The sequence below is a fragment of the Sphaeramia orbicularis genome, chromosome 9 (assembly GCF_902148855.1).
Source record: "Sphaeramia orbicularis chromosome 9, fSphaOr1.1, whole genome shotgun sequence".
NCBI classification, from domain to species: Eukaryota; Metazoa; Chordata; class Actinopteri; order Kurtiformes; family Apogonidae; genus Sphaeramia; species Sphaeramia orbicularis.
In genome coordinates, this window is record NC_043965.1 from 16123625 (window position 1) to 16142802 (window position 19178).

Here is a 19178-nt window from a genome sequence, read left to right on the forward strand (position 1 = left end):
TTATTGATATTAGACTGTAACTAGAAGCACTCGGAGAGCGCAGACCTCCGCCAAGGCTGATCAGTGGCCCCCCCCCGTGGGCCCCCCCACGCCAAGGAGGTTATGTTTTGCCAGGTTTGTTTGTTTGTTTGTCTGTCTGTCTGTTTGTCTGTCCGTTAGTGTGCAACATAACTCAAAAAGTTATGGACAGATTTTGATGAAATTTTGTGGTCTGCCCCCCCCCCCCCCGATCACCACCAAAATTTAATCATTTCTTCCTTATCCCATTTCCAACAAACCCTGAAAATTTCATCAAAATCTGTCCATAACTTTTTGAGTTATGTTGCACACTAACGGACAGACAAACAGACAGACAGACAAACAAACAAACAAACCCTGGCAAAAACATAACCTCCTTGGCGGAGGTAATTAACAGTTTTTCTTAAACAAAAACATTTTTTTTTTTTTTTTTTTGCATCTTATCTCCATAAAGTGAGCAATAACAAATATTAGAGTATGTTAAAATGTGACAAAACATCAGATTCATAGTTTTCACACAGTATATCAGTGAATACATGTTTCTTGGCTTCAAAAATTAAACGCATGGTGTCTAGCTGAGTGGACATTTTTGGAACTCCATGAAAAATAGGGTAAAAAAAAAAAAAAAAAAATTCTATTGCATTGTTTGTTTGTTTCTTTGTTTTTCATGCCTACAGAGGAATAAAACACTCAGGAAAAGATCTTGATAAAGGTTCTTATAATTCATGCATGAAAGGGTTAAATATGGGAAAATACCTATTTATATATATAAAAATGCAAATTACAGAGCATTATATTCGAGTAAATGGTGATAAATCCCTTAAGAAATATGGAGAAAAAATCATTTTGGGAACTGCCACAGAAGTAGCACTGGTTCTTTGTGGTTTAAAGGATAAAGTCAGTGGTAGGCCCACAAAATCCCACAAAAAAGTAATTATTCTAACTCCTGCCCCGAGCCAATTAGTTTTCTCTGAGGGTGTAAATCTTGAAAAGGGAGACTTATTTACTGTTGCATTTTTGTTCAAGCAACACAGTTCCCGAAATCATCCAGAGACTGTGGATTTTAGAAAGCTTTCCTTAAACAGAGGTAAATATTTATAGACTGTCTTCAGCTGCAGTGAGACTTCATTGTACATATTTTTGGTAAAAATATATCAAAGTGCACACTGGATTTGTCAGAAGGCATACAATATAATGCTGTGTGTTTCTAGCCACTCGGTAATACCCCAGTCTTTGTGCAGCTATGGGACATTACCCAGGTCTGCGGAGGCGAACTGGGTTGATGGGTAGTCGCCTCCTACAATCAATGACATTACAAACCCCTCCTGAAATCAAGTAACCGTGTCCTTTCACATTCAATGACCTTGGTTTTTAATTAAGAAGAGTTTTTACACCAAACAACCTTTTGTGTGAATGAAAATTTACAGTGATGTATGTTCCGGCGCTGTAGCGAATCAGAGTTCAAGTGGTATTTGCTTGTGGGAAATAAATCTTGATTTAGAAAGTAACTTTAATTTGGATTGATGGCTTAGGTTAATACACAGAGGTCACCTTCACGTCACGAGGTTCTTAAACTACTACATTTGGTACAAGCTCCATGCACATAGAGCTGTTTTCCATTTTCCAGTAGGTGATTAGACCTCTTTCCAGACCTGTGTGGGTGTATAAGAAGGCTCTGAAATGACATTTTCTGTGATTTGTCGCACTTGTAGGGTATCATATTTATACTTTTTACTTTTCGCATTTGAAGCCTGGATTACTGTCACACAAAAATTAAAATGGAATACCTTGCCAAAGTTTTCTCCTCATTTCTATTTGCTTCTGTCTGTCAAAACCCTGCAAATACAGTCACTTTGCAAATGTAAGTTAAATTATATCAATACTACCAGTGAAGGCCAATTACTCATTATCATTGTTGGAAACATTTGACAAATGTGTTTTTTTTAAAAACCTTTATTTCACCAGGTAAGTTACAGGGGTTGGACAAAATAATGGAAACACCTTCACCTCAAGATGATAATGCCCCAATCCATACAGCTAGAATTGTTAAAGAATGGCATGAGGAACATTCTAATGAAGTTGAGCATCTCGTATGGCCAGCACAGTCCCCAGACCTCAACATTATTGAGCATTTATGGTCAGTTTTAGAGATTCAAGTAAGACGTCGATTTCCACCGCCATCGTCTCTAAAAGAGTTGGAGGGTATTCTAACTGAAGAATGGCTTAAAATTCCTTTGGAAACAATTCACAAGTTGTATGAATCAATACCTCGGAGAATTGAGGCTGTAATTGCCGCAAAAGGCGGACCTACACCATATTAAATTATATTTTGTTGATTTTTTAAGGTGTTTCCATTATTGTGTCAAACCCCTGTACTTAGGTTAGTAACTGGCTCTCATTTTCAGTAACGACCTGGACATATAGAGATGAACAAACAGTCACTCTCACATTTACACCTAAGGGCAATTCAGATTAACGAATTAACCTACTAGTGTCTTTGGATGTGATGTTTTTAAATATTATAATATGGAAATGCAACATACTGAGGAGTAAGTACATGTCAAGTATCAATTCACTTCTTAACCCTTAAAGGTGTGGGAGACTTTCGTGACCAATTTTTCATCACATCTGTAAAACCTCAGTCATATCCTCAGTATTATGAATCTGTAAGTCTTTCTGTGATTACTCACCTGAATCTCTTGCATTACGGTGAACAATTTCGAAATGCCATCCACCATAAACAAATCATGTGTTTACAAAGTCGAGAGGTAACCCGGGCATCTGAGGAATTTTGTTGCAATGTGCATTGTGGGAAACGAAGGCTCGCGCAGCCGCCTAACAGTAGCAGCACGACCATATGACATTATATGGATGAAACAAACACGTGGAAACGGCTGGAGGAATATGTATAGAGGGAAGGGAGCTCCTGCCGTTTCCCCGTCATGTCTGTTTCAGCTGCTGCTGTCACACAGCTGCGCGAACCGGCGTTTCCCACAATGCACATCGCGAAAAAATTCCAAAGATGCCCGAGTGACCTTCCGGCTTGGTTTGCGAAGATAAGGTTTGTTTATGGTGGATGGCACGTTGAAACTGTTTACTGTAATGCAAGAGATTCAGGTGAGAATCACAGAAAAATGTACAGATTCATAATACTTTGGCCATGACTGAGGTTTTACAGATCTGATGAAAAATTGGTCTCGAAAGTCTCCCGCCCCTTTAAAGACCTAGAACTGTTCTTGTAATGACCATGATCAGACAGAGGAGTGTGTTCAGCTCCAGGCTGCTGCCTCCGACCTGCTCCACAAATAGGCTCAGGAACTCTTTTGTCCCTCTGGCCATCAGATTGTACAACTCATCACTGAGTGGTCCGGGAGGTGGGGGGGTGGGGTCTCTGTCTCAGTCAAGATCACATTAGGACTGATCCAGTGAGACTGTAAAATATCCAAGCACCTTATGTAGTTGGACTACACCTACCTTTCAAACCACCGTAGACCACTTAAATCACTGTTTCACTTTAAATCACTGAGCCCTGAACTGTGTACGTACAATCAGAAGTCTTTGCTTACAGTATTGTACAGACAGTTTTTTTTTTTTTTTTTTTCCTCAGAGTAAGTTCTTCAGCAAGTTTTTAAAGTGTATATGGGTCAAAACATAGTAATGTCCCGTCAGAGAGCAAACCTTAATTGATTGCCATTCCAACATTTATTTCAATATAAAGTAGCTACTTGTTTTGGATAATCACTTATGGTCAAACGAAAGCAAAAATGAATTTATAAGAATATATATAAATATGTAAAATGTGGGTGATTTACCAACACTAATCTGTCAAACTGTCTCTAAAATGTCCCGTCAGCGAGATTTCGAATATCATGTTTGACCCTATATATTAACCTTAATGTCAACCTGGTTACTAACCCACCTGTTTTGGCCTGTCTGTTTTTTGTCTTCTTGTGCTGCATGCAAAGCTGCTGAATACTTGAATTTCTCTCGGGATTAATAAAATCTATCTGTCTATCTGTCTGTTTATTGAAATTTTTTTCCATATTCAGCCTTTTGTAAATAAGTAAACAAAAAAAAAATCTAGTATTTTACTATAATTTACCTATCATATAAGATGTTCATAAAAGCTCAGCAGAAATTGAAAAGTTATTATATAAAAATAAAGAAAACTGAAGGAAAAGTGACTTTTTCAGCAAAAAATACAATTATGTCAATAAGTGTCAACAACTGCTGTCTTTACCTCTGCCAGGAGGTATTGTGATCGCTTTGCTTTGTGAGTTTGCGTGCGTGCATGTTTGTTTATTTGTTTGCGTGTTTGTTAGCAAGATAACTCAAATTATGGACGGATTTTGATGAAATTTTCAGGAAATGTTGATATTGGCACAAGGAAGAAATGATAAAATTTTGGTGGTGATGGGGGGGGGGCAGATCTGTCTTGGTGGAGGTCTGCGCTCTCTGAGTGCTTTTCTTGTTTTGTTTATTTAATCAAACTCCATGGGTTTTACTTGAGATGAGGATGATGATGGTGTTTCCACATTAACTATGGAGCCTTCTGAATGTCTAAATGGGTCATATCTGATGAAACTCCATTTTAACAGAATTATTTACATGTATTTATAGGATTAGTCCTTCAAAAGTTATTTAACATATTAGATTAATTGATGCATTTTGTTGCAAGACGCTGTTTGGGTCTTTGAGGTCTAAATTTCTATAACCAGATTTGATATTTGGGATCCTACAGTATTCTCTTATACATTACAGGAGAGACACAGAAAATTCTCTTTTGACTAAAAATGAAAAAAAAATCACTATATTAATAATGACAAGAGACACACTGAAATCTTTCATAGCTGACAGGAGTGTTGACGTTATGTTTGCTCATATCAAAATCCTGCACTGATGGTATCAAACTGATCCTGAGATCCTCACTGACATAAGCAAACTGGCCTTGACCTCGGGGTTGGCACGACTCATGTCCAGCCTTGGCAGGAAATATGACATTGTTTGATTTTCATGGACACCCTTGATTAGAACCGTCTTCTGGGCGTCGGGAGATTTCACGAGCCCACGGTGAAATGAAGGGACAGCATAGTCTGACCAAAGATGTTGTTCACAGTTGATCTATGCTCCCTGGGTCCTCTGCTCCCCGGGACAGTATTAAACCTCTTTCTGTACTTCTGTTTGTCTTATGATTCACATTTTCTTGGAACAATTCATCAAAACGGCTACATAAACACTCCCATCCTGACAATATGAGGCATAGGGAAAATAAGAACCCGGGAGAGCGGGGACAGCTCTGGAAAACATTAGAGTGTTCCAAATGTCCAGGCCCAAACTAAAACCTCTGGAATGTGATCAAGAGGAAGATGGATGGTCACAAGCCATCAAACAATGCTGAGCCGCTTGTATTTGTGTGCCAGGAGCGGAATAATGCACCCATGAGAAAAACTGGTGGAGTGGATGCCAGGACACATGAAAGCGCTGATGGAAAGTCATGTTATTCCACCAAATATTGATTTCCGAACAAAGTTAAAACAGTAATATTGTGTAAGGAGGACATGTCTTAAAGGGGTCATATTAGTCTTTGGTACATTTATTTGTGTATTTGGACCCTAATAGTTCAAAAAGTTTGAATTTGAACCCTCCAGGTGCTAAAAAGCTATTTATATTTTGGCAAAATTTCTACAACCGTTTTAACATTTCCCTGTGGTCTACATAAACTGTACAGGGTGGGGAAGCAAAATTTACAATATTTTGAGGCAGGGATTGAAAGACAGTGTATGACCAATTAGTTTATTGAAAGTCATGAGAATTTATTTGCCACAAGAAAATGTACATAATAGAAAATGTTTTTATTCTATGTGTCCTCCTTCTTTCTCAATAACTGCCTTCACACGCTTCCTGAAACTTGTGCAAGTGTTCCTCAAATATTCGGGTGACAACTTCTCCCATTCTTCTTTAATAGTATCTTCCAGACTTTCTTGTAATAGTTTTGCTCATAGTCATTCTTTCTTTACATTATAAACAGTCTTTATGGACACTCCAACTATTTTTGAAATCTCCTTTGGTGTGACGAGTGCATTCAGCAAATCACACACTCTTTGACGTTTGCTTTCCTGATTACTCATATGGACAAAAGTTTCTGAAAAGGTATGGATAATAGTGTTAGGTATGATTATGACATCAATATATGTTTGGTTTCAAAACAATTGACGTAGTGCCTGCTGAGAAAAAACAACTAAATGTTCATTGTAAATTTTGCTTCCCCACCCTGTAAATGCTATGCTCGGGTCTGAATTCTTCATTAATTCAACTCCACAGGTCCATCTTCAACTCTATTGCTGCGTTTCCACTATGTGGAACCAGCTCGACTCGGTATTCCTGGAGACCATTTTCCATTACAGGATACTACTGACTTTACAGTACCTGGTCGTCATAGCGATGCGGTGCATTATTTCCGTGTCGTCTGTTCAAAGAGTTGTCAAAACTTACTCGTTGCGTGTTGTCTTGTCTGAATTTTTACGTCGGCCACCAAAGACTGAATCTCCTCGACCGACCATGGTGTAGTTTTGGGCTGTTATCATGTGGATTCATGTACTGCTATATTTACTGTCCACTTCCACATCTGTTTTTTTGTAAAACAGCAGGTCACAGAGAAAACTGTCTGACCAATCAGTGGTCTGCAGTGTGTACACGTCACGGTTTAGTATCGCTTGGGACCTCCGCGGAGGTGATACCAAAAAACTAGTACCGGGGTACCAGATTCCAGGTCCTTTTTCATAATGGAAACGCAAAAAGGCCGAGTCGAGCCGACACCACGCAGTGGAAACGTGGCAATAGACTAGCGGCGTTGTACCCATACGATAGCGCCCTCCCGTGGTACAACAGCGGCATTGCACCCGTATGCCCTCCCATGCTGCAACACGTGTTGGACAAAGACGCGCTGGGGAGGGGCCGAAACGTGCATTATATAGTAGGATGTTCATAAAAGCTCAGTGTAATTTGCAAGGTTATCATATAAAAATAAAGAACATAACGAGCTGCGCACTTTTAATCCCCCTCTGCCAAATATAGTGTAAGATTCTGCTGAAAGTTACTGCTGTATAATTTAGATTAGATTGTCTTTGTGTAAAACTTATTACATACATATTTATATGTGAAAGTATTCAGATATTATAACTGCGCAAGGCCATTTGACCTTGAAAAAGTAGGTCAAGGTAATGGATTTTCAGTAGGCTTCTGCTCCATGGCAAGATGCATCCACAGTATAAATTTAGTGCAAATATCTCGGCGGAGGTGATACCAAAAAACTAGTACCGGGTACCAGATTCCAGGTCCTTTTTTTGTAATGGAAACGCAAAAAGGCCGAGCCGAGTCGAGTCAAGTCGAGCCAATACCATGTAGTGGAAATGCAGCATATTTCTGAGTAATGACACCAGAAAGGTCGTTTTGAGCGCTGGCCCTTTAAATGCAAATGAGCCATTTCAAGCCCCACCCCCTCCAGGTTGTTGCCTGTGCTGCTCTGTCCTGTTCAACCAACAACTGAACAGTTTAGGTAATCGTCTCGAAGTTTGGACATATTTTCAGTATGGACCACAACCGCTGCTGCTGATAAACAATTATGTCGAACTCGGAGAAATGTTTGTCGGAAGTCTTGACCTTATATGTGCAATTGTCGTGACATAATTAGCTATAGACTTAACAAATTAATACGGGTTGTAGAAATCCACCTGATTTTTGCCAAAATGAACATAAAGATAGCTTTGCAGCACCAGGAGGGTTCAAATTCAAACTTTTTAAACTATTAGGGTCCAAATACACAAGTGTACCAAATACTAATAAAAGTGAGTTTAGCAAAATATGACCCCTTTAAGTCTGCAAATGAGAGCAAATCAGAACAGTTTTACCATAAATATAACCATTTTTACTTGCTAAACAGAGGAAATTAGAAAATAAATTCCTGCCTCTAATGCAAACCTGCTTTAAATAAAGTCCTGGTACCTTCTGGAGCTGAGGTAAATAAGGCCCTGGGCCACTATTTGAAGACAAACACTAGTTTTTTGTTGACTAAGTCCATTAGACCACTTTAAGCATACACAATTACACTTGTATGTACTATGCTATACTTAGACATGTACAATACTAGTACCGTTTTTCAAATTGTTCTTGTTCATCTAGTTTATTGGCAGTTGGCAAGCCAGCTTAATGGTGCATAACCGCCACCAACTGGACTGGAGTGTGGAACAAGAGGTTGGCAGAAAAAAAACAAAACAAATGTAAATCTTTCTTATAATATTTATATCCTTTAAGAAATTATAATATATCTATAAGTGCGTCCAACCTTTTTCCCAAGAAGACCCTGTAATGAAAAATCATCATGTTTCAGTTTAAGTGAAGTAAAATATTATATTACATTGCTCAGTATACGCCTTGCACTCCAGTTATACACAACAGCACAAATGAGTTTGTCAACATTTTTTTTTTTTTGGATGTTGTCATATTACTCACTTTTCCATTTACCCTCAAATTGCGCAAATTTAAAAACAACAATTTCGCCAAAAGTCTCAATTTAGATTTTAAGTTTTTGCACTGGCAACAGGTGGTTTTTCCGGTGTTGCACAAATGGTATATCATCCAAAACTGTAATGGAAAGACCTTTTTTCGCAGCTAGAGTCAGGTGAATTAAAAAAATGGATTTGGATGTACGTTACAAGAAGCAAAGAAGAAGAAGAACCATGTTGCGGTATGTGTGGACACACCAGGAAACCCAATCATTTAGTGTGAAATAGAGGGGTAATATATAATAATAATTAATATATCTGTAAATCAACACCATATTTACATTCGCTGCCATGTTTATGGAATGACTTTTTGTGTCACCTCACGATAATACATGAGCAAATTATCACATTTGTGATTTAATGGAAAAACTGACACCGTCCGCACTTCTGTTTTTTCGACATTTAGTAAATATTGGTAAAGTTTTGCGCAGATGTCCAATGATAAAGTGACCGAAGTCCCGGTCTGCTTCACTGCTGTTGCCACACCCTCGTCATCCACAACAGTTTCACCTGGACTCCAAACTGCTGTCCCCTCCCTCACCTTGCTTCACCTCATCAGCCATAGTCAGTTGCACCTGTTGCTCCCAGCTGTACCTAATCAGTTGGCCAGAATATAAGCAGCTATGGTTCAGTTACTCAGTGTCAGATTGTTCCTGCTTTAAACCTGGCTGTCCAGCGTGGTTTCCTTGCCTGAGTTTCCGGCTCTGACTGCATATCCTCATCCCAACTCCTGTAAACCAACCACAGTCTGCTGTTTTTGACCATCAGATTTTCCTGTCTGTTATATGCTCCTCATCTGCCCATGACTGTGTGGTGTTTCTCACCCTGTCAAACCGGATTCCAGCTCCATTTATCTGTTGTCGATGCTGCATCTAACCGGCAACGTCTTCGACTGTCACATGGAAACCCTGGGTTCAAATCTGAGCTACACACCTGCTCACCTCAGCCAGTAAGTATCAAAAGAAGTACAGTTATTATTATTATTATTATTATTCTGTTCCAAGTTCTGCTTTTCTGTTATCACCACTACCTATTGAGATTCATTGAAGACTTTTACTGACTTTTCCCTGTGTCTTTGAGTGTGTTGCATTTGGGTCCTCCCTGTACTAGTGATGGGACTTTTGGCTCTTTAAAGGGAGGAGCCGTTCACTGAAAAGAGCCGTTCAAAAGACTGGCTCTTATGTTTTTGCATTATTTTGAAACACCAATGTTTAATGACTAAATAGGCTACATGTGATGATTGACATTACATTTTAAAGATGTTTAATTGGCACGGCAGTAAATATCATCTTACCGTAAAAAAGAATAGTTAATTCAAATGTGTGGGCTAAATACATGACATGAGAGGTGACATTAGGCAAATGCTGGAATTTGACAAAAAACATCACGGTACATTATGTGGACTAGTCTGTAGCCTAAAAATGAAGAAGAAGAAAATAAAACATTTCTTATGAAATAACATTTTATTCTCCTCAAAACAAGAACAATAAGTATGTAAACATATGGGGAAAAAATTGCACAAAACACAAGTGATTAATCACTGCAATTACAGTACTTGAATATCTAAAAAAACTGTAGTGCAAATAAAATACTTCAAGTAACATTGCAAAATACCTGATATCTCTAGTGGAAATATCAAAATGATACCACATCAGGAGTTCTCTCACTTCTACTCTGTATATAAAGCCAATGCCTCCCCAGTGACGCTAAACTGACAGGCAATCAGACACTCCCTCCTTTTTAAAAAAAAAAAAAAATGTATGTATGAACAGCTCTTTACAAAGACTCGGTTCCCATCGTTCATTTTAAAGAGCCGTTCAAAAGATTCGATTCGTTCGTGAACGTCACATCACTACCCTGTACTCTACCCGTTATAATCATAGCCAAGAAAGAGAGGAGATGGCTGGACCTGTTTTCACCATCCAGACTACCTGGAACGGCTACGAATTACGACCTAAGAGGCCAGAATGTTTTAAAACATGGAATCTGCTAGCTAACATCACCAGCCTTCCTACTATGAAAAACAATGTTAACGGGTGTTAGTTTAAACATGTCAGCAAGTGTCGGGTAACAAGATAATCACAGTTTCTCAGGGTGTAAAACTGGTAGAATTATAAAAATATTTCTGTTAGTTCTACGAAAAAGTTATTTATTTTGTATGTTCTGGACTGAAGGAAAGGAAGAAAAGAGTGGAACGCATACCCTCCTCTTGTCGTCTGTTACAATATTTGTTCTTCCATCACTGCCCCTACATTTTCTTTATTTTTTTATTTTTGTATGTTAGTCTTTGTTTATTTAATTAACCACCTAAGTGATGATGATAATATTAGGAATAATAATTAAAAACTAGAAAAGCACTCGCAGAGTGCAGACCTCTGCCAAGGCAGATCAGTGGGCCCCCATGGCCCCCCAAGCCCCGATCACCACCAAAATTTAATCATTTGTTCCTTGTGCCGGTATCAACATTTCCTGAAATTTTCATCCAAATCCGTCCATAACTTTTTGAGTTATCTTGCAGACGGACGGACGACAGCAAAAACATTACTTCCTTGGCGGAGGTGATATTGATAACAATATTAATATAAACATAACATGCCCACACTTAAACTCTTGGTTCACACCAAAGTTTGAGCAAGGACGGACAGACGGGTGACGAACTGATGACAATACCCTTGTCCCTCCATTTGTTTTAACCCCTTTTTTTAAAAAAGAAAAAATATTGCCTATCAATTGAACTCAATAGCCTCTTTTTTTTTTTTTACAAACTTTCCCCAAAAACCAAAATCTTTTAATTAAGTAGCCTATTCACTTTTTACTTTAAATTCAACTCGGGTTTTTCCTTTTAAATTCTTCTTTTTTTTTTTTTAATGCATTACACAACCCTTAACACTCAAAAAAAATCTTTGACCAAAAAACCTTTTAACTGTTATCTACTACTTTTTTGTTGTATGCAAAATGTTTTTTTTTTTTTTTTTTTTTATTATTGTTCTGGTAAAAACATCTTATCCCTCCCACAGGCCTATGTACCTCCTCCAATTGCACCAGGGGCCTGTTCCAGAAAGTGGGACATGTGAAAACTTAAAGTATGTTAACCCTGAAATGAGGAAAACTCTGGGTCTTCCATTCCAGAAAGAGAGGTAAGTCAAACCCTGAGTCTGTTACCATGGAAACTTAGTCAGTGATCATAACCTGCTCGCTGGCAGGTTTTCTATAAGAACCCTGAGTTTTACAGGTCTCCTCCCATGCAAAACAGACCGGAAGTCATGAGTTGTCCATATGAATGCAATCCTGTAGATTTCAAAGCGCAATTAATCTGAAATGCATTACACCGGGAGAGGATTTTCAGACCGCTATTAGACGCATTTTCATTTCCTGATGAATATCTAATCAAACAGTACAATTTTTCATTGCAGTTGCTGCAATATCTCAATAACCTCCTCAGCCCACACATCAAATATTACATATCGTGGACATGCACTGACATCACAGCGTGTGCAAGTGTTGTGTATTGCACTGCGTTTTTTTTGCCAATGGAAATTTTCTATACAATATTGGCGACGCAGAACATTTCAGCAAGGCAGCAGTGTGTTGCAGTGCATAGTCACCCTGGCACTGGAACACCTGTTGGCCATGATGGTGGTGTTCCCCCGGCACAAACCTCTGAGGACCATCAAAAGGATTGCAGGTGAGTGAATTAAAGTAATTAATTTCAAAATAATTTCTCAATCTGACACTTTGTATTAAATCCTAAATTACAGGCTATTTAAAATAATGTTTGATATACTATTAAAATAATGAGACATTCTGCTGCAAACTCAGACTGAGATCAGTGATGAGCTTCATTTTGCAGGTTTTCCAAATGTCATCAGGTGTGTGGACGGAACACTCATTCCTATCACCGCTCCAGCTGAAAATGAAAGGGACTGTGTAAATAGACAGCGTTAACGTCCTGGTATCTTCATTACTATCTTGAAAATGACCTTATGCAGCAGGTAATAATAATACTAACTAGAAGCACTCGGAGAGCGCAGACCTCCGCCAAGGCTGATCAGTGCCCCCCCCCCCCCCCCCCCCCCGTGGGCCCCCCCACACCAAGGAGGTTATGTTTTTGCCAGGGTTTGTTTGTTTGTCTGTCTGTTTGTGTGTCAGTTAGTGTGCAACATAACTCAAAAAGTTATGTACAGATTTTGATGAAATTTTCAGGGTTTGTTGAAAATGGGGCCCCCCCGTGGGCCCCCCCACCCCCAATCACCACCAAAATTTAATCATTTCTTCCTTATCCCATTTCCAACAAACCCTGAAAATTTCATCAAAATCTGTCCGTAACTTTTTGAGTTATGTTGCACACTAACGGACAAACAAACAAACCCTGGCAAAAACATAACCTCCTTGGCGGAGGTAATAATGCCATTCTCTGCACAATCAACATCATTTGTGATGCTGCACACATCATCACCAATGTAGAAGCAGAGTGTCCTGGCTCTGTACATGACTCCACATGTATCGGGAGTGTAACCTGAGCAACAGATCAGTGCGTGGTAAATGAATGAACGCACGCTTTGTGCAATTATTTTTATGTCCCTGATATAAACGCACTCAAACGTATCCACTTTACTTACAGGAGAGATTGATGGGTACCTACTGGGAGACAGAGGTTATCTATGCCAGGCCCCAACTGTGTTTTAATGTGCCCCTCTGCAGGACTACTTGAGATGATCAAATCCCAGTTCCGGTGCCTGTGTAAGATCAAGGTCACCCCAGAGAGGGCATGTGGTGGTGTCAATAGTATTGCCACTATTAAAGGAGAGCAACATCCCATCGCAACAGACAAATGACCCATCCAATTCAATCAACAGATGCCCAGGATGGAAGGACCGTCAGAGATTCGATTTGCAGGAACTTTTTTTTCATATTCAGATCATCACTACTGAAATAAAGACAAAGAATAAACATTTTGTTCTTGTTTATTCCCTAGAACAGCCGTGTCAAACTCATTTTAGTTCAGGGGCCAAAGTCAGCCCAGTTTGATCTCAAGTGGGCCGAACCAGTAAAGTGATAACAGTGAAGAAAGTAAAATTACATTATGATCATGTTTACATCTACAAAGTTTCCTTAAAAATCTGAATAACATGAACAGCATGAATTGTCTTCAGAAAAAACAAGTGTAATTTTAATATTCTGCCTCTGTTTATCAGTTTATCATTTACACATGTGCATTACAATCGCACAAAATATTAAGTAACAGGCAGAATATTGCTAAAATTGCATTTACTGTTCTTAAGACGTTTCCATTTGTTCAGGTTATTCACATTTTTTGTAAAAGTATAGTTTGGTAATGTAAACGTTTTCATGTAATTTTACTTTTTTTTTTTTACACCAAAATAAAGACAAAAATTGGGGTTGTCATTATTTATAGGTTATTATGATAATATTTTACTGATCTGACACACTTGAAATCTAATTGGACTGTATGTGGAACCTGAAATAAAATGATTTTGACACCACTGATTGTTATCTTCAGTGTAATTTTTGCTTTTCACAAATCGATCCCACAGGCCGGATAGGACCCTTTGGTGGGCCGGATTTGGCCACATGTTTAACACCTGTGCACTAGAAGTAAAAATACAACTAGGATCTGTAATAATGTTCCAACTCTGAACAAGTATCACCTGTGACAGTGCACCCCCTTGTTCCAGTAAGAGAATTTCTAGGTCGACCCTCCTAATCAGCTGATCCAAATACTTCTTGGTGCATCTTCTTTAGGAGATGCTTCCTCTACAGCTCTCTAACTGGTAACTGACAAAACATATAAATGACATTTAAAATCCAGTTGTACACGAAGACTTAACCTGGCATTTTTTTTTTTTTTTTTTTTTGGGAAATCTCACTTTGTCAAACTGCTGTGGAGGTTGATGGACCCTCCTCTTGCTGTTGGGAAGCTATGCTCTGTAAAAAGGATAAGAATGCACAAGCTATTCATCCAGACATTTATTCGCATCACTTATCACACTTACATGTCAACATTCCATAAAAGAATTCAATGTGAATAGGTAGAGATCTACTGTTGGCTATACATAAACAAAACAAAACAAAACCTAGACCTCTGTGGGCCTCTGGGTCCCTTTGAGACCAGCAGACAGTGTTTCCTCACAGTCATCCACCTGTGATAAAGGAGAACAATCTGCTTCAGTATGTTTTAAACTACCATATGTGGTAGATCTGAGTATTGAGTAGGTTACTTAGAACAGCAGGGTTTTCTACTGGAGGCTAAATTGAATACAGAACCACATCTGTATTTGCCAGGGTTAAGAACCACACTCAATTTATATCGAGATTCAAGAGTGTTTATTGTCATTATGTGCACATAAAATTTTTCATCGAGGCGGTTCTTGGCTAGATAAAAAAGAGAGAAAATATAAAAACACTGAAAAATATGTACATCAATATAAAAACACTAACAAATCAGTATATAAAGACTACTTACATTATATACTGAACAAAAGAAACGCAAGTATGTTTCGGTATTGGTTTATATGGGAGTTGTTACGCCCCGGCCTAGGGGTTTACCAGGGCGAACATAATGTGCTCAACTTTGTCCCCTCCCAGCTCCCAGGCACACACGTCAGTCAAAAACTGAAGTTTACGATGTTTATTAGTGTGTTTCTCAACAACTAAGGAAGGGTTAGGGGAGGGAGCGGCTAAAACAACAAACAAAATATCTTCTGTAAAGTTTAAACTAACTTACCTACTCAAAATAAATGCAAGAAATAAAATACAGAAAACTTACCTAACTACCTAGCCAAAAACAGGAGAAAACAAAAGAGCCGACCTCCCCTACCAGAAAAAGGTTCAATTTACAAAAAAACTATTTACAAACTATAAACAATCAAAGTGTCACAGGAACACACGAAGACTGACGGTCACACACACGAACACAGGGTTGGAAGCTGGGAGGAGGCAAGAGAGAGCGGGGATGGAAGCTCCAGAGCCATTTTTAAAGGGGCCGGGCAATCACGATCCCCCAATCAGCAACCTGCAAACAAACAGACACAAAAGGGCGCAGCACACCTACAGGACGGGGGAGAACACACACTAAACAGAAAACACATACATATAAATAGACAAATTATGACCCAGGGTCATAACAGAGTTTTATTATGAATATTGGTTTCATATGAGATATTTATATCCAGCTGTGAAATTTACAGTGGGTCTCTCTTGCTGTCCTTGTAGCACTGAGTTGACGGTCACGGAGATGGGCCAAGCGAATATGGGGATCCTGATTACAGGTGGTCACATGTGGTCTTCCGGATCTTGGTCTGTCCCGAGTGGTCCCTGTGTCACAGAATCGTGTCCTCAGCCTACTGATGGTGGACTCGTGCACTTGCAGACGTCTGGCAACGTTGCGAGCCGTTAAACCAGCATCAAGCATACCAATGGCGCGTTCTCTCAGATTATCGTTAAGGCGAGGCATCGTGGTAATGCAGTAACTTTTGAATCTTACCATTTCTTTTTATAGCCCCCGGATAAACAAAGGGAATTGCCACTCCCATTTGTTGCTCCCACTACCACATCACTCAAAACGTACCGCACCTCCGATACTTTGTACATGTGCTCAACACCACTCGTGGTCGTGTTTGCCTCCAAACACACGCTCCAATGGTTACAACTCACTTATTGTAATGTGTGTCTCAGTTGACAGCTCAACAGGACAGCTGAACTCTTGCCTAAACTAACGACCAAAACTTGCGTTTCTTTTGTTGTTCCGTATATATAGAAAAGAAATACACGTACAGGCCAGTGCAGTAACTGTCTAAAACCGTATATATGTGTGTTTATGTACATTTAATGTAGGTACTTGTGTCCTGGGGGGTGACAGGTTCAGAGGAACTACCTCCAGGGACTTCTTGGTCCACAGGTCAGCTCAGGGCCAGCCCCTCAGCCTCTGTCAGAGGTACCGATGGTGGCCCTCCACCAGTCTTGTGGGACTCTGCCCTCTTCCTGTTGGCTGAGTGGAACTGAAATATGAATGTATACTGACAGTCAATAGAAACTTTGAGGTAGAAATGTATGCATATTTCTACTTGTAGGGGGGTTGTAATTATTCATGGTGGATTTATTGATGACTTAGTGCTCAAGTAGTTGAGATAATGATGAGTTGTCATATTGTCACGGTTCATTGCACATGGGTTGGTCTCTTTGCAAAAGTGGACCAAATACACATTGAGCAATACTCAGTGGGTATCGGCACAATTTGAGGATTGGTTTTGAAGGCCTATATCAGAGGTGTCAAACTCATTTTGGTTCAGGGGCCATATTTAGCCCAGTTTGATCTCAAGTGGCCCAGACCAGTAAAATAAAGACTTAATAACCTATAAATAATGACAAATCCAAGTTTTTCGTTTTGTTTTCGTACGAAAAACCAGAATTAAATAATGGAAATATTTACATTTTACAAAAAAGATGTGAATAACCTGATAAAACTGAAATTTCATTTGAAAAATTAGTGCAATTTTAACAATATTATGCCTCAGCTTATTATTTATACATGTACATTACACACAGTGTTACATAAACATTTGGTAACAGGCAGAATATTGTTAAACTTTTGGAGTTTGGAACTAAAATTTGAACAATTTCTACAATATTCCATGTGTTATTATTAACACAACTCCAGATCACAGTGGATCCATAAATGCACCAAACATTTAGTAACAGGCAGAATATTGTTAAAATTGCACATTTCGGGTTGTTCACCTTTGTTTTTATTTATGTATTTATTTGCATTTTATTGTGAAAGAATAGTTTTGTAAATGTAAATATTTTCACAATGTAATATTATTTTTTTTCACTTAATTTTTTTCCACATAATTTTTCACAAAGAAAACTTGTCATTGTCATTATTTATGGGTTATTGTGTTGTTATTTTTACTGTGGATCACATTGGTCTGTATGTGGAACCTGAACTAAAATGATTTGGACAACCTGGAATGTTCAGGTTAATTTATGCACTTTCATCCTGCAGGGATGGAACCGGGATGGAACCTTTGGTGGGCTGGATTTGGCCCCCGGGCCACATGTTTGACACCTGTGGCCTATATAAAGGCCCAAAAAAGGCCACCACTGTTAGTCCAGTGAACGGCATCATGCCATGTCTATCATGTGAACGTCTCCGGGCACTGGGTATGGTGGAGGCCGGTTTGAGCTCCAGTGATATAGCCAGGCCTATGTATGGGCTGTTCCCAACCCACAATCACAAACCTGGTTGAACGCCACAACACCACAGGCTCTGTTAACCATAGACCACGTCCAGGGAGAGAGAGAGGGACAGCTACCGACCAGGACCGCTACTGTTGTGACTTTGTGTTTGGCAGGTAGTGATGTGATTTTCACGAACGAATCAAATCTTTTGAACGGCTCTTTGAAGTGAACAATGGGAACCGAGTCTTTGTGAAGAGCCATTCATATTTTAAATTTTTTTTTTTTTTAAGGAGGGGGTGTCCGATTGCCTGTCAATTTACCAACATACTGTTCTTGTTCTGAGAATTGCACTACAGTTCAGGTATTTAAGTAACTGCAGTGATTAATCACTGTTGTGTTTTGTGCAATTTTTTCCTGTATGTTTACACACATTTATTGTTCTTGTTTTGAGGAGAATAAAATGTTATTTCATCAGAAAATGTTTTATTTTCTTCTTCATTTTTAGGCTACAGACTAGTCCACATATTGTACCATGATGTTTTTTGTCAAATTCCAGCATTTGCCTAATGTCACCTCTCATGTCATGGATTTAGCCCACACATTTGAACTAACGATTCTTTTTTATGGTAAGATAATATTTACTGCTGCGCCAATTAAACATCTTTAAAATGGAATGTCAATCATCACATGTAGCCTATTTAGTCATTAAAACATTGGTGTTTCAAAATAATGCAAGAAACATAAAAGAGCCAGTCTTTCGAACGGCTCTTTTCAGTGAACGGCACCTCATTGACCAGCTCCCTTCAAAGAGCCAAAAGTCCCATCACTATTGGCAGCTGCCATTTTCTTTTGTTAAGTTTTTTGTTTTGAAATTATTCTTGAAACTTTAGATTTTTGTTTCTCTATGCCAATATCCTAAACAAATGATTCATATGAAAAAATTCCAGTTTAGGGTTTCAAAATAAAAATGATGTCAAAATACGGTCCAAGGTTAACGAAACGTTTTCGTTAACGAAAACGAACGAAATGCCGAAAACTAAAATTGAAAAAAACATTTTCGTTAACTGAAATAAATAAAAATTCAAATTAAAAGAAAAAAAACGATAACTAACTGAAACTGTATTGTGAGCTTACAAAACGAACTAAAACGTATAAAAGTTATGGATAAAATTCCCTTTGTTTTTGTCTTTGTCAATGTTGGATTGATATGAAATAGATTTATTTCACTCCAGCAGTTTTAGCTAGCGGCACCATACAACACTTCAGTCTGTCATGTCTGGTCACTGGTGGTTTCCAGTCGTCTTCTGGTCCCCACTCTACCTGGAACATACAGACTAAAGCTGGGACACAGCAGCACAGTCCTTTCTGGGGTTTACTGTAGTGATGAGTGGGGTGTTT

General features: G+C 38.8%; 1 pseudogene; it reads right to left on the reverse strand.

The window, feature by feature from the left end:
- Positions 1–9142, reverse strand: part of LOC115425610 (calcium-binding protein 7-like) — a 39529-nt pseudogene extending 30387 nt beyond the window's left edge.
- Between the last annotated feature and the right edge of the window lie 10036 nt (positions 9143–19178).